Genomic DNA, 10,709 nt, shown 5'->3' on the forward strand with positions numbered 1-10,709 from the left:
TTGATGTTGGGCCCAAAGTCAAGAAATGCACCAGTCGGGATATATGGATGAAAACATTATAGGTCCTCCAAAAAGTCAGCAAAAGACACCTTTTGGGTCGAAGATCATAACTCGAGCGTGGAAGCTCCAACTGAGATGACAACAAAAGGGTCAGTTAGAGGACTCCTTGAGCTTTCTGAAGAGCCCTAGAACATAGTCATATGAAAAATATTGAAGGAGATACAAGGCTTAGAAGTTGGGCGATTTTCAAGATGTGCATAAAACCCTAATTGCTCATAACTTGGTTTTTTAACTAATGGGCCTAGAATTCATATTTCAAATACATCCATGATATATATAAGAGTCTATAGCATCATTCTTATTCTTTTTGTATTTTTATTTATATTTTATTTGAATTTTATTCATATAAATGCAAAAACAAATAAAATAAAATACAAAGTAGTGAAATAAATCATGGGATTCCGCTTCTAATCATCCAAGGGCCCGAACAACACCATGAGAAGGATCAAAATAATTCATAGGTGAAGGGATGTGCTTAGCCAAAATTAGAAGGGAAAATTACATTTATTCATGCAAAACTTCTAAGAGAAAAAAGACTCAAATACAAGCCCATGAGAAAACCCTAGGACCCCCATATATATTCTAAAAGATCAGTAGGGCTAGGGGGGACGAAAAATGGGGAAAAGAGAGCTAGGGTTTCCCAAGTTCAAAAAGACATAAACATTGTCAAATTCGAATCTCAAGGGGGAGGCCTCTTCACAGCTTTTGAAAGAATTCTATACCGTCCCAGAGGTAAGTAGAGGTAAGGGGGGTCCTGAGAATAGCCCCATGCACGTCATACAGTGGTACATCCGCTCATGTTCTTCTTAGATGTGTTTAGTATCGTTTTTCTATTTGCAGCTTGTATCGATCAAAACTAATATCACTAACGAGTTTATATGGTGTTTTAAAGCCGATTTGATCATTTACTCGCAACTTTTGGTGGCCGGACGGTGATTCGCCATTGCTAGGGCATTGAAGCTCTTCACTTTCATTCACATAGTCACAGGCCTCCTCGATCCAAACTAACAGCTTCATTGTATTCGCAGCGTCAAATTAGCTGGATCTGGGCACTTTGTTTTTGTTTTTATTGTTGTTTCGCAGGTGGAGAAAAACGCATCGCCGGAGACGAGGGTGGAAACGGCCGCGGACGGTGGTTCCAAGGCGCAGGTGCTGTTCAGAGCATGCGTGGGTTTTTGGTTTCCCCTCATTGGTCAGTCAACAGAGTCAGCGCACTCTCTCTCCGTTCCATTGGTTAACGCATCATACACTGGGGCCCACGCGCTGGTTTGCTTGACTTTCCTCCATTAGTTTGTATATTTTATATTTATTCTTTATGGATGATATTATAAACAACAAACAAGCATTGGTCTGGTGGTAAGAGAGATACATACGTTACTCAGAGGGAGGGGGTTCGATCCTCTCAAAAGCCATCTATTTTTTTAGTGACTGCAGGCTCTATGTTGCTCACGGATCATGTGTGTTGTCATCACGCATGGCCACCATGCGCCCTCAACCAGCAACCACAGGATCTCCACTAATCCAGATCTAACGTATGCAAAGGCTAAGGTACACCATGAAGTCTCAAAGTTTGCCATATGAGATCAAAACTAGGTTCCTTATATCATTCTTGGTTTATTTAATTATTTTGATTTGGTTAGATTAATCAATTTAATAATTTAAGATTTAATTAATTTACTAAATTAGGATTAATATAATAAAACTAGGGTTAGGGTTAGGAGTATAATAATTTTCCGATTGTTTGATTATGTCGATTATTCGACTTAATTGATTTAATTTATTTTAATAATATAAATCACAAAAACCTAGAAATGGTGACATAAGATACTAGGGTTCGCCCAATCCCATTGGCCACGTGGCCAAGGATATTAGGATTTAATTTATTATTCGTTCCGATTAAATCTATTGGTCGTGATGGTTAATAATCGATTAATTTAATTAATCAAATCCTATAAATTAAAATACAACTATTTTGCTAAATGGTTTTAACCATCTTATTGGTTATGATGATTAGCATACCTTATTAATTTGTTATTATTTGTAATCGTGTTAATCGGTTATGAGGGGTAACAATACAAAATAAAATTCACAAAAAATAATAAAACACAATAATTCATTATTAGTGATAATCGAATCAATCGATTTGAATTGGTAATGGTACAAAACCCCTAATCTTTTGGCTATGGTGATCAAACCTATTGATCATCGCGGTTAATTGTGCCAAATCAGGGTTGTACGCCCAGAACATCTAAAACAACTTCAAAACATTTTTCAAACATTTTTCAAACATTTTTCAAACTTCAAACTCCAAATACAGATTTTTATCTACGACAGGCTATTCAAAGCCTTCAAACCTTCAAATCAAAGTTCAAACCTTAAGGGCGTACAACCCGTCCCCCGAACTACGTTGACTCTGATTCTCCATAAGGAGATACGTAGGCACTTGGCAACAAGGCGAGTCCCCCTCTTCCAAACTCTAATCATGTTCAAATAATTAGCCTTTAGCTCTATTTACTGTCTGTCATCTTTCTTTATGTTTTGCCATAACCCTTATCTTTGCAATGTTAACCTTTAGGAAAGGGTTGAGGGTGCCTAACACCTTCCCTCGATCTGAATATAGTATCTTACCCTGATCTCTATACTGCGTAGGGTTTCCTATTCGCCCTTCAGAATAGGTGGCGACTCTAAATCTTAATTTTTAGGGCAGGTTGCTACACTTACCAAGAAGAAGAAGAAGAAGAAGAAGAAGGGTAAGAAGACTCTGGGGAAAAAGCTTAGACCGATCTTACAACTCAGGGATGCCGAAGCCTCTGAAGACAACGACGAAGATGAGCAAGATGATGATGCTAGTATCAAGACTGAGGCAAAAAGAAACCATGATGCTGCCAAGCCTTCTGAAGAAGAAGAAGATTATTACCATGAGAACGAACATCCTGATGACAAATACAAGTTATTGGAGGAAAGTATGAAAGCCATGGAAATTCAGAAGGTGTCTGGTCTAGATTTTGAGGAACTAGGACTCGTCTCTGGAGTTGTCATTCCTCCGAAATTCAAGACTCCGACCTTTGCTAAGTATGATGGAGTCTCCTGTCCTAAACTACACTCGAGGTCTTACGTAAGGAAGATTCAGCCTCATACTGCTGATAAGAAGCTCTGGATCCATTTCTTTCAAGAAAGCTTATCTGGAACACAACTCGAATGGTACTATCAACTGGAGAGTGCCAACATCCATACATGGGAAGATTTGGCAACTGCTTTCTATGTGCAATACCAATACAATTCTGACCTTGCGCCAACCCACATGCAACTACAAAGTATGTCTATGGGTCCGAAAGAAAGTTTCAAAGAATATGCTCAAAAATGGAGGGATCTGGCAGGCAGAGTTCAACCCCCCTTGACTGACCGAGAGCTAACTGACATGTTCATGAGTACACTAACTGGTCCTTTCTACAGTCACTTACTGGGAAGTTCCTCATCTGGTTTCACCGACCTCATACTGACTGGGGAACGTGTTGAAAGCGGTATCCGAAGCGGTAAAATTCAAGTGGCTACATATTCTAATACCACAAAGAAGGCGCACAATGAGAGGAATGAATCCAATACTGTGGGAGTAGTCTTGGCCTCTAATCAAGTGTTGGTACGACAACAGGGAAACCAGCGTAAGCAAGGCGCATCTAAAAGACAATTTACAAAGATCAACATAACTTTGGCTGAAGCGTTACAACAGTTGCTGAAAGCAGGGCTGATTACTTTAAAGGATCCTCCTCTGAAGCCTAATACCGCATCTCATCAATATAATCGTAATGCGAGATGCGCCTATCACTCCGACAGCATCGGACATGACACTAATGATTGTTGGCCGTTGAAGAACAGAATCCAGGATATGATCGACGCTGGAGAAATTGAGTTCGACTCTCCTGCAACCATGCCTAATCACAACAAGAGTGCTAATACTGTGGATGGCTAGAAGGGTGGACTTTAAGATCATTAGTTTTACTTTCAGTTGCAATTTCTTTTTTCTGTTTGTTTAAACATTCGACTTATGATAGACATTATTTGCTTTAATAACCATCATTAGTGCATTGCATATGTTTGTCTTGAATAAATTATTTCGCTACTACTCATTTTAAATATTGCGTCTTTATTTTGCATATGTTTTGTGATACTCAACTCCTGCTAAGCTGTAAAGCCTGTTAAGGGAGGATGACGAAGACGATACCGCAACCTCATACAATATGCTTTTGAACAGACTATGCTGACGATGTACAGGCATTGTTTCAATTCCTAAACAATGGAGATATAAGGATGTTAATCCCTCGTTAACCCCTTTGAGCCTAAGGAGTAGAAGTTTTCTTTCTTGTACAATTAAAAACCCTTAATTGTAACCTGGGGCAGGGTAGTTACTCAGTTAACTCAATTATCTTAGTTGTTGTCTACAAATAATGATGGGTTCCCGAAACCAGTAAGTCATGAAGTCAACATCCATCAAAAAGAAAAAGTTGTTAAGTCAAAACCTATGAAGGAGACTTATCAAAAATCGAAACATCCTGATGACTGTAACCTCAAAATAAACAGTTCAGGCAAAAGTTAGGGATAACAAAATCAATGTCAAAAAAGAGGTCACTACAAATCCTCGGAAAAAAAAAAGGAGAAAAAAGAATTACAAAAAAGGAGGACTTCCAGTCCAAATAAACTGCCGGTGCTGAAACCATCATCAAATGTCAATGTTACGACTTCAAAACTTTGCTAAGACTTAAAGGCAAAGTTAACTGAGTATAGGATCGAAGAACATCACGAAGATTGGGATGGGTATAAATAAACTTTGAGCCTTTATCCTTTGTTTCTTAAATCGTGAACCAAGCCACGTTACAACCCTTGAAAGTCCTAACTGAAGCATGGTTAGCTCGAAAGCATACTGTCACAACAAGGATATCCCGACTCCTTAAGGTTTACCATAAATGCTGAGTTGATATTTCTTTTTTACAAACATCATGTTTTTACAAGTATCATGCTTTTACATCTCCAGTTTTAATGTTTTCTCAAAAAAACTCAAGATAGACGTATGCATTACATCTTATGAATTCATTATTAAGCATATTCTGCTAAATAATTTCAAATGTTAGCATCAGAAAGAATTTGCACAGGGTATGACTAATGACTCAAAGTTATCCAAACCAGCAAAGATTACTCCAAGAAGCAGTGTCTCCTACGTATACAAAGGGCATGGCACGTTTGTCCCGATCAATCTGGGGCAATCAAGTCAAGATTCCGAGAATCTCTCAAGGATGCCAAAACAATCAGGGGCATCATCCTAAGGTTATGATTACTAGGGGCATGTCGCCCATAGTGCACATCTCATAAAGTCCTCGCGAGGCAAGTCTTTTTAAAGTTCCTACTAGCAGGGGCAAATCTATGCAAGTCCGGTTGACATCTTGGTCGATACTCAGTGGTGTGTCCTAATCAAATCCAAGAATGGTAGTTACTATATTACTGGGGGCAACTTTCAAGACACCCATGTCTCCCCACAGAGCCGGGTTCACAAGATCATATCCCCACAGAGTAACCATTAAGAAGATATCTTCAAATGCTCTCGTCCAACAAAAAACATAGATCCTTAAAAGAATTCACAACTTCGACACCGTCGGTTCCCCGACCTTCTTCTCTTCTTCAAACATGGTTTATTAATATCTCTCATCCCCAATCAGGGTACATCAAGTTACTGGTCATCCCCAAGCAGAAATCATAAATCCCCAGCTGAGCATCTTCAAGACAAGATCAAACATCAAAGTCACAATGATACAGAGATTTATTTTCTCAGAACAACATCAGTCATACATCATATACATCACATACATATTCATACATTGCATACATTACTTCATGATAAACATACGGGTTTCTCATTTACTTGGAGAGACTCGTCATATAATACATGCATCATGACATTGCATATTTTTAACTTTGTTTTCAGTTTCCGCCTCGACAAGCAGACATAATCGAGCCGAAGATTCATTCCGACAAGCCTTTTACATTCCAAAACTTCATCAAATAACTTATCAACTCTAACGTACAAGCATTCTCTACCAGATATGGTCTAATGTATGACCCGTTCCGGTATTCTCAGTTAGATATGGTCTAAATGTATGACTCGTTCTGGCATTATCCTTCAGATATGGTTTAATGAATAACTCGTTCTGACATCCTCCATCAGATATGGTCTAATGTATGACTCGTTCTGGCATTATCCTTCAGATATGGTTTAATGAATAACTCGTTCTGATATCCTTCCTCAGATATGGTCTAATGTATGACTCGTTCTGGCATTATCCTTCAGATATGGTTTAATGAATAACTCGTTCTGATATCCTTCCTCAGATATGGTCTAATGTATGACTCGTTCTGGCATTATCCTTCAGAAATGGTTTAATGAATAACTCGTTCTGATATCCTTCCTCATATATGGTCTAATGTATGACTCGTTCTGGCATTATCCTTCACATATGGTTTAATGAATAACTCATTCTGATGTCCTACTTCCAGATATGATCTAATATTCTCCTTCAGATATGGTTTAAATGCATGACTCATTCTGACGTCCTCTATCATATATGGTCTAAATGTATGACCCGTTATGGTATTCTATTTCCAAGATCTAATTCAGTTACTATGAACGTTGCTGACACGATCGACCTTCGAAATCTAATTCTATCATCACGAACGGTGCAGACACGACCAAAGTCTAATTCAGTCACTACGAACGGTGCTGACACGACTAACATTCAACAACTACTCCTCAACACTTCAAATTCAAATATAATCTAACGTACGATTCATTCTGACTTTCAAAACTTACCAAGACATGTGGCATCTTAAAGCCCAATTCATCCAGATGGCATCTTTAAGTCCGTCTCATACATCTTTTCCAACACTTGGACGACATCTTTAAGCCCGTCTCCGGCAAAAGTCCCTGCTAAAGCCAGAGCAAATTTTTGGGTATTCTAGTGTTCAATCCTCTTCTACCTTCAAATTCCGACAGGCACACAAGCCAATCTACATCCTCAGGTATAAGAAGATTGAACAGGGGCAGCTGTCATACCCCAAAATTTGCCCACCACATTTTTATACTCAAGCTTATTTGAATATCAGAAGCTCAAGATTTGACTGACTGTACATTCTCCTAAACAACAACCATCAAACTAGGGTTTTGCTTCTCTTCAAGCAAAATCAAGTTCTAAGGCCTCAAATGAATCCCATGGCCTCTCATACGATTCAAAGAACCTCCATGCCAAGTTTCAAGCCTTGATTCAAAAGATTGCTCACTCGATGGCCCAAACGATCAATAATCGACTGGTTGACCTAAAAGTCAACTGTAGTCAAAGTACAGTCAAAACTTCTGATTTTTGGTCAACATCCTCATTATGAAGTATCATTCATCATTTGATCAAGGATTGACCATGATTCATCAAGAAAAGATCAGAAATCAACAAAATCAAAAGTTTCTAAATTAGGTTTTTCTAGAAGAAAGTCAACTGAACTTTGACCAGCCATAACTCCTACATGGAACATCAAAAATTTCCCATCTAAAGCTCATTTTTAAGGAAATTGAATTCTCTACAACTTTGTCTCTCACATGCCAAGTCTAAAGATGCTTCATTTGAGAGATATGAGCTAATACATTACAGGTCCTTCTAAAAAGATCGCCAAAAGGTATTTTTCTCAAAGCTCATAACTTGAGCATGGAATATTTAATTGAGATAAAACCAAAAGAATCATTTAGAGGACACTCTAAGCTTTCTAAAAAGCTCAAGAACACTTCCATACAATAAAGAATGAAGGATTTGTGGCTTGCACAAGTTGGGTTATTTTGGGAAAATGCATGAAGGTCGGTAGGAGCAAAAGAGATCTTTTGAATTAATGGGCCAATTTTTTGGACTCTAAACTTATCCATGGGTTGATTCAAGGCCTATATATATATATATATATATATATATATATATATATATATATATATATTATCTTATTTTTATGAATTTTATTTATATTTATGTGAATTTTCATTCATTTAAATGTTAAATAAAAGAAATAATATATGAGGTAAATATATTTAAATCAAGGGATTGATTTTACAATCATCAAATCATCAAATATCAATTAAAAATTCGTGCAAGGGTGATTGATACAAGATTGGATTCAAAAAATCAAATATAGAAATATTTCATGCATATTTTTCCAAAATTTCAAGAGATACAAAAGCTCAAGGTCCAAGCCCACTCTTTGCCCTAATAGAATCCTTATAAAAGCAACATTATTCTCTGCAAAAAGAGGACGAAAAAATAGACTTCTTGCAGCCAAAAGATTAGGGTTTCCATATGACAAAAGTGTGAGAAAACTAGGGCACGATCACAAACTCTTCCCAACAGGTTTCAGCCGATTCTAAGCACTCAATCATCATTCCTAACCATCCAGCGATCACTCCCAATCATTACACAAGCTTGAGGCATCTCAGAACGGGCTAACATCGTTGCACCGGTTTGGTAATTGCATTATTTTTCTTCTTTGTATTTACTTCCAGGTTCTGTGCGTGCTACCTGAAGGAGGTGTATGGAATGCCCTCATGTCAAGGCCCTTGGATGATCTCACAGATGGATCCAGCACCTACAAATCTGCAAGTCTACCATGGACCTTCACAGACTCATCACACCATACCAGAGCTAAGTTTTTTTCTACTTTTTTATTTATTTATTTTATTCAATTACATATTTCCTCTTCTTTTTATTTACTTTAGCAAACTATTTTCTTTTATTTTTGTTAACTAATAATCATTATTTTCTTTTCTAGAAAAACACATTAATTAAAATAATATTTTATTTTAATTATTAATTTTAATCAAAACTCGATTTTTCTACAATCCTATCAATGATTGTTTTTTTAAAACAATAAAACCTATCATTTTTGTATATACCTTTAAGTTTTGTTAACTTCGATCCATTTATAAACCTTGTTAGCCTTAGGTTTACTGGTAGGTGTTGCCCATTAACCCTGTTTAACCTTTGGCTCATTCAGGGCTTGCCTTCTGCCATGCCCTTTTTATTTTGCCTAAATTATTATTATCTTAATTTTTAATCTGCCACGTTATAATTGTTGGGATCACTCATACACTAACACTACTCTTCTTCATGCCTAATTTTCAGGGTTAATCACTATCCTCCGACTACTCGCCAGACTAGAAAAGCTAAGTTCTAATATTTTTGCTCATTTAAAATTTATTTTATCTTTTAATTTTTGACTCATAAAATAGGGTTTGCCTCGAATAGTCAATGAATCCCTCCTACACTTACCACTATTATTTTCCTATTAATTTTCAGAATTGATCGAGGGTTCGAGGAAGATCAAGGCATTCAAGAATTTTTGTTAATTATTGTTCTCTCTTTTTTGCCTTAATTTTCCCCATCCCCGCAGGTGTTTATTGTAATAGCGTAGGAATTTATTTTCTTCCTTTAATTTCCGTAATTATAAACTGCGTGGTTAGTAATCTTAGGGAGTGCAAGCCTTCAACAGAGTAGATAACTAATTATAAGATAAATATTATCTGAATACAACCACGTGATTGGTGCACACACTCACCTTTAGGGTAATCCCTCTGGTTGCCTTGTTGCCTTATTGTTGCCTTATACTGTTGCCTTATTGTTGCCTGTTGCCTCTAAACGTAAAGATAGTCAAGTCCCTCGATTCCGAGGATACCTAAAGCAATGTTGCCTTCAAAGTTATTGAAACTCCCTCGATGTTGCCTCGTCCCTATTGCTAAGGTATCCTCGCATGATGCCTAAGAAAATCAAATGACTATTATATCCTTCCCTTAGACTACCTGCCCTCTTTATGGCAAGGGACAGTCTTATGGCGAACCATTACTATCGATGACCCGCACATCCAATTGAAAGACTTTCTGCCCTTTTATGGCATGGATAGATCCTTTCACCCGAAAGACTAAAAGAACAATTTTTAAAAAACTTAGGGTAGTTGCTATTAATTGCTTGCTCTAAATTCAAAACCTTTTTCCCATTCTTTTCAAAATCAAATTCAAAAAGACTACGCTTATTTACAAGCTAAAGTTCTTCTTCAAAGTTTTTACTTTTCACACCTCCTTTTCAAACATTTCAAACAATTCAAAAGTGAGCTAAGCAATTAAGAGCCCATGGATAACCATGGATGCAAAGGGTGCCTTAAACCTTCCCTTTGCATAACTTACCCCCCGAACTCAAAATCTTTCAAAAGGTCTTTCCTGTTCTTTTAGCCTTTCCTAATTGGATAAAATAAAAGTCGGTGGCAACTCTTGCGTAACCGCGACATTTTCGATTATAAAAGTCAGTTCACCGTATTACAGAAGTCAATGTAGATTTTCCGTCCTTTGGGTTAACACAGCCAAGCAGGTACAATACCAAGTACGAGATGAAAATAAGCTCCAAATGACCATAACATCTCCATATGTATGTTGCACCCCAAAATTTGCCCTCCTATTTCTTTTAACCAACTTAGGCTTCACATTACGACATATGCATATCATTCATAGCATCGACTCTGTGATCGAGGGATCAAGGTTCGGTTTCTCAAGCTCTCTCATTAGGGACCCATCAAATCCCTGTCATGGCAAA

The sequence above is a fragment of the Vicia villosa genome, linkage group LG7 (genome assembly GCF_029867415.1).
Source record: "Vicia villosa cultivar HV-30 ecotype Madison, WI linkage group LG7, Vvil1.0, whole genome shotgun sequence".
NCBI lineage: Eukaryota > Viridiplantae > Streptophyta > Magnoliopsida > Fabales > Fabaceae > Vicia > Vicia villosa.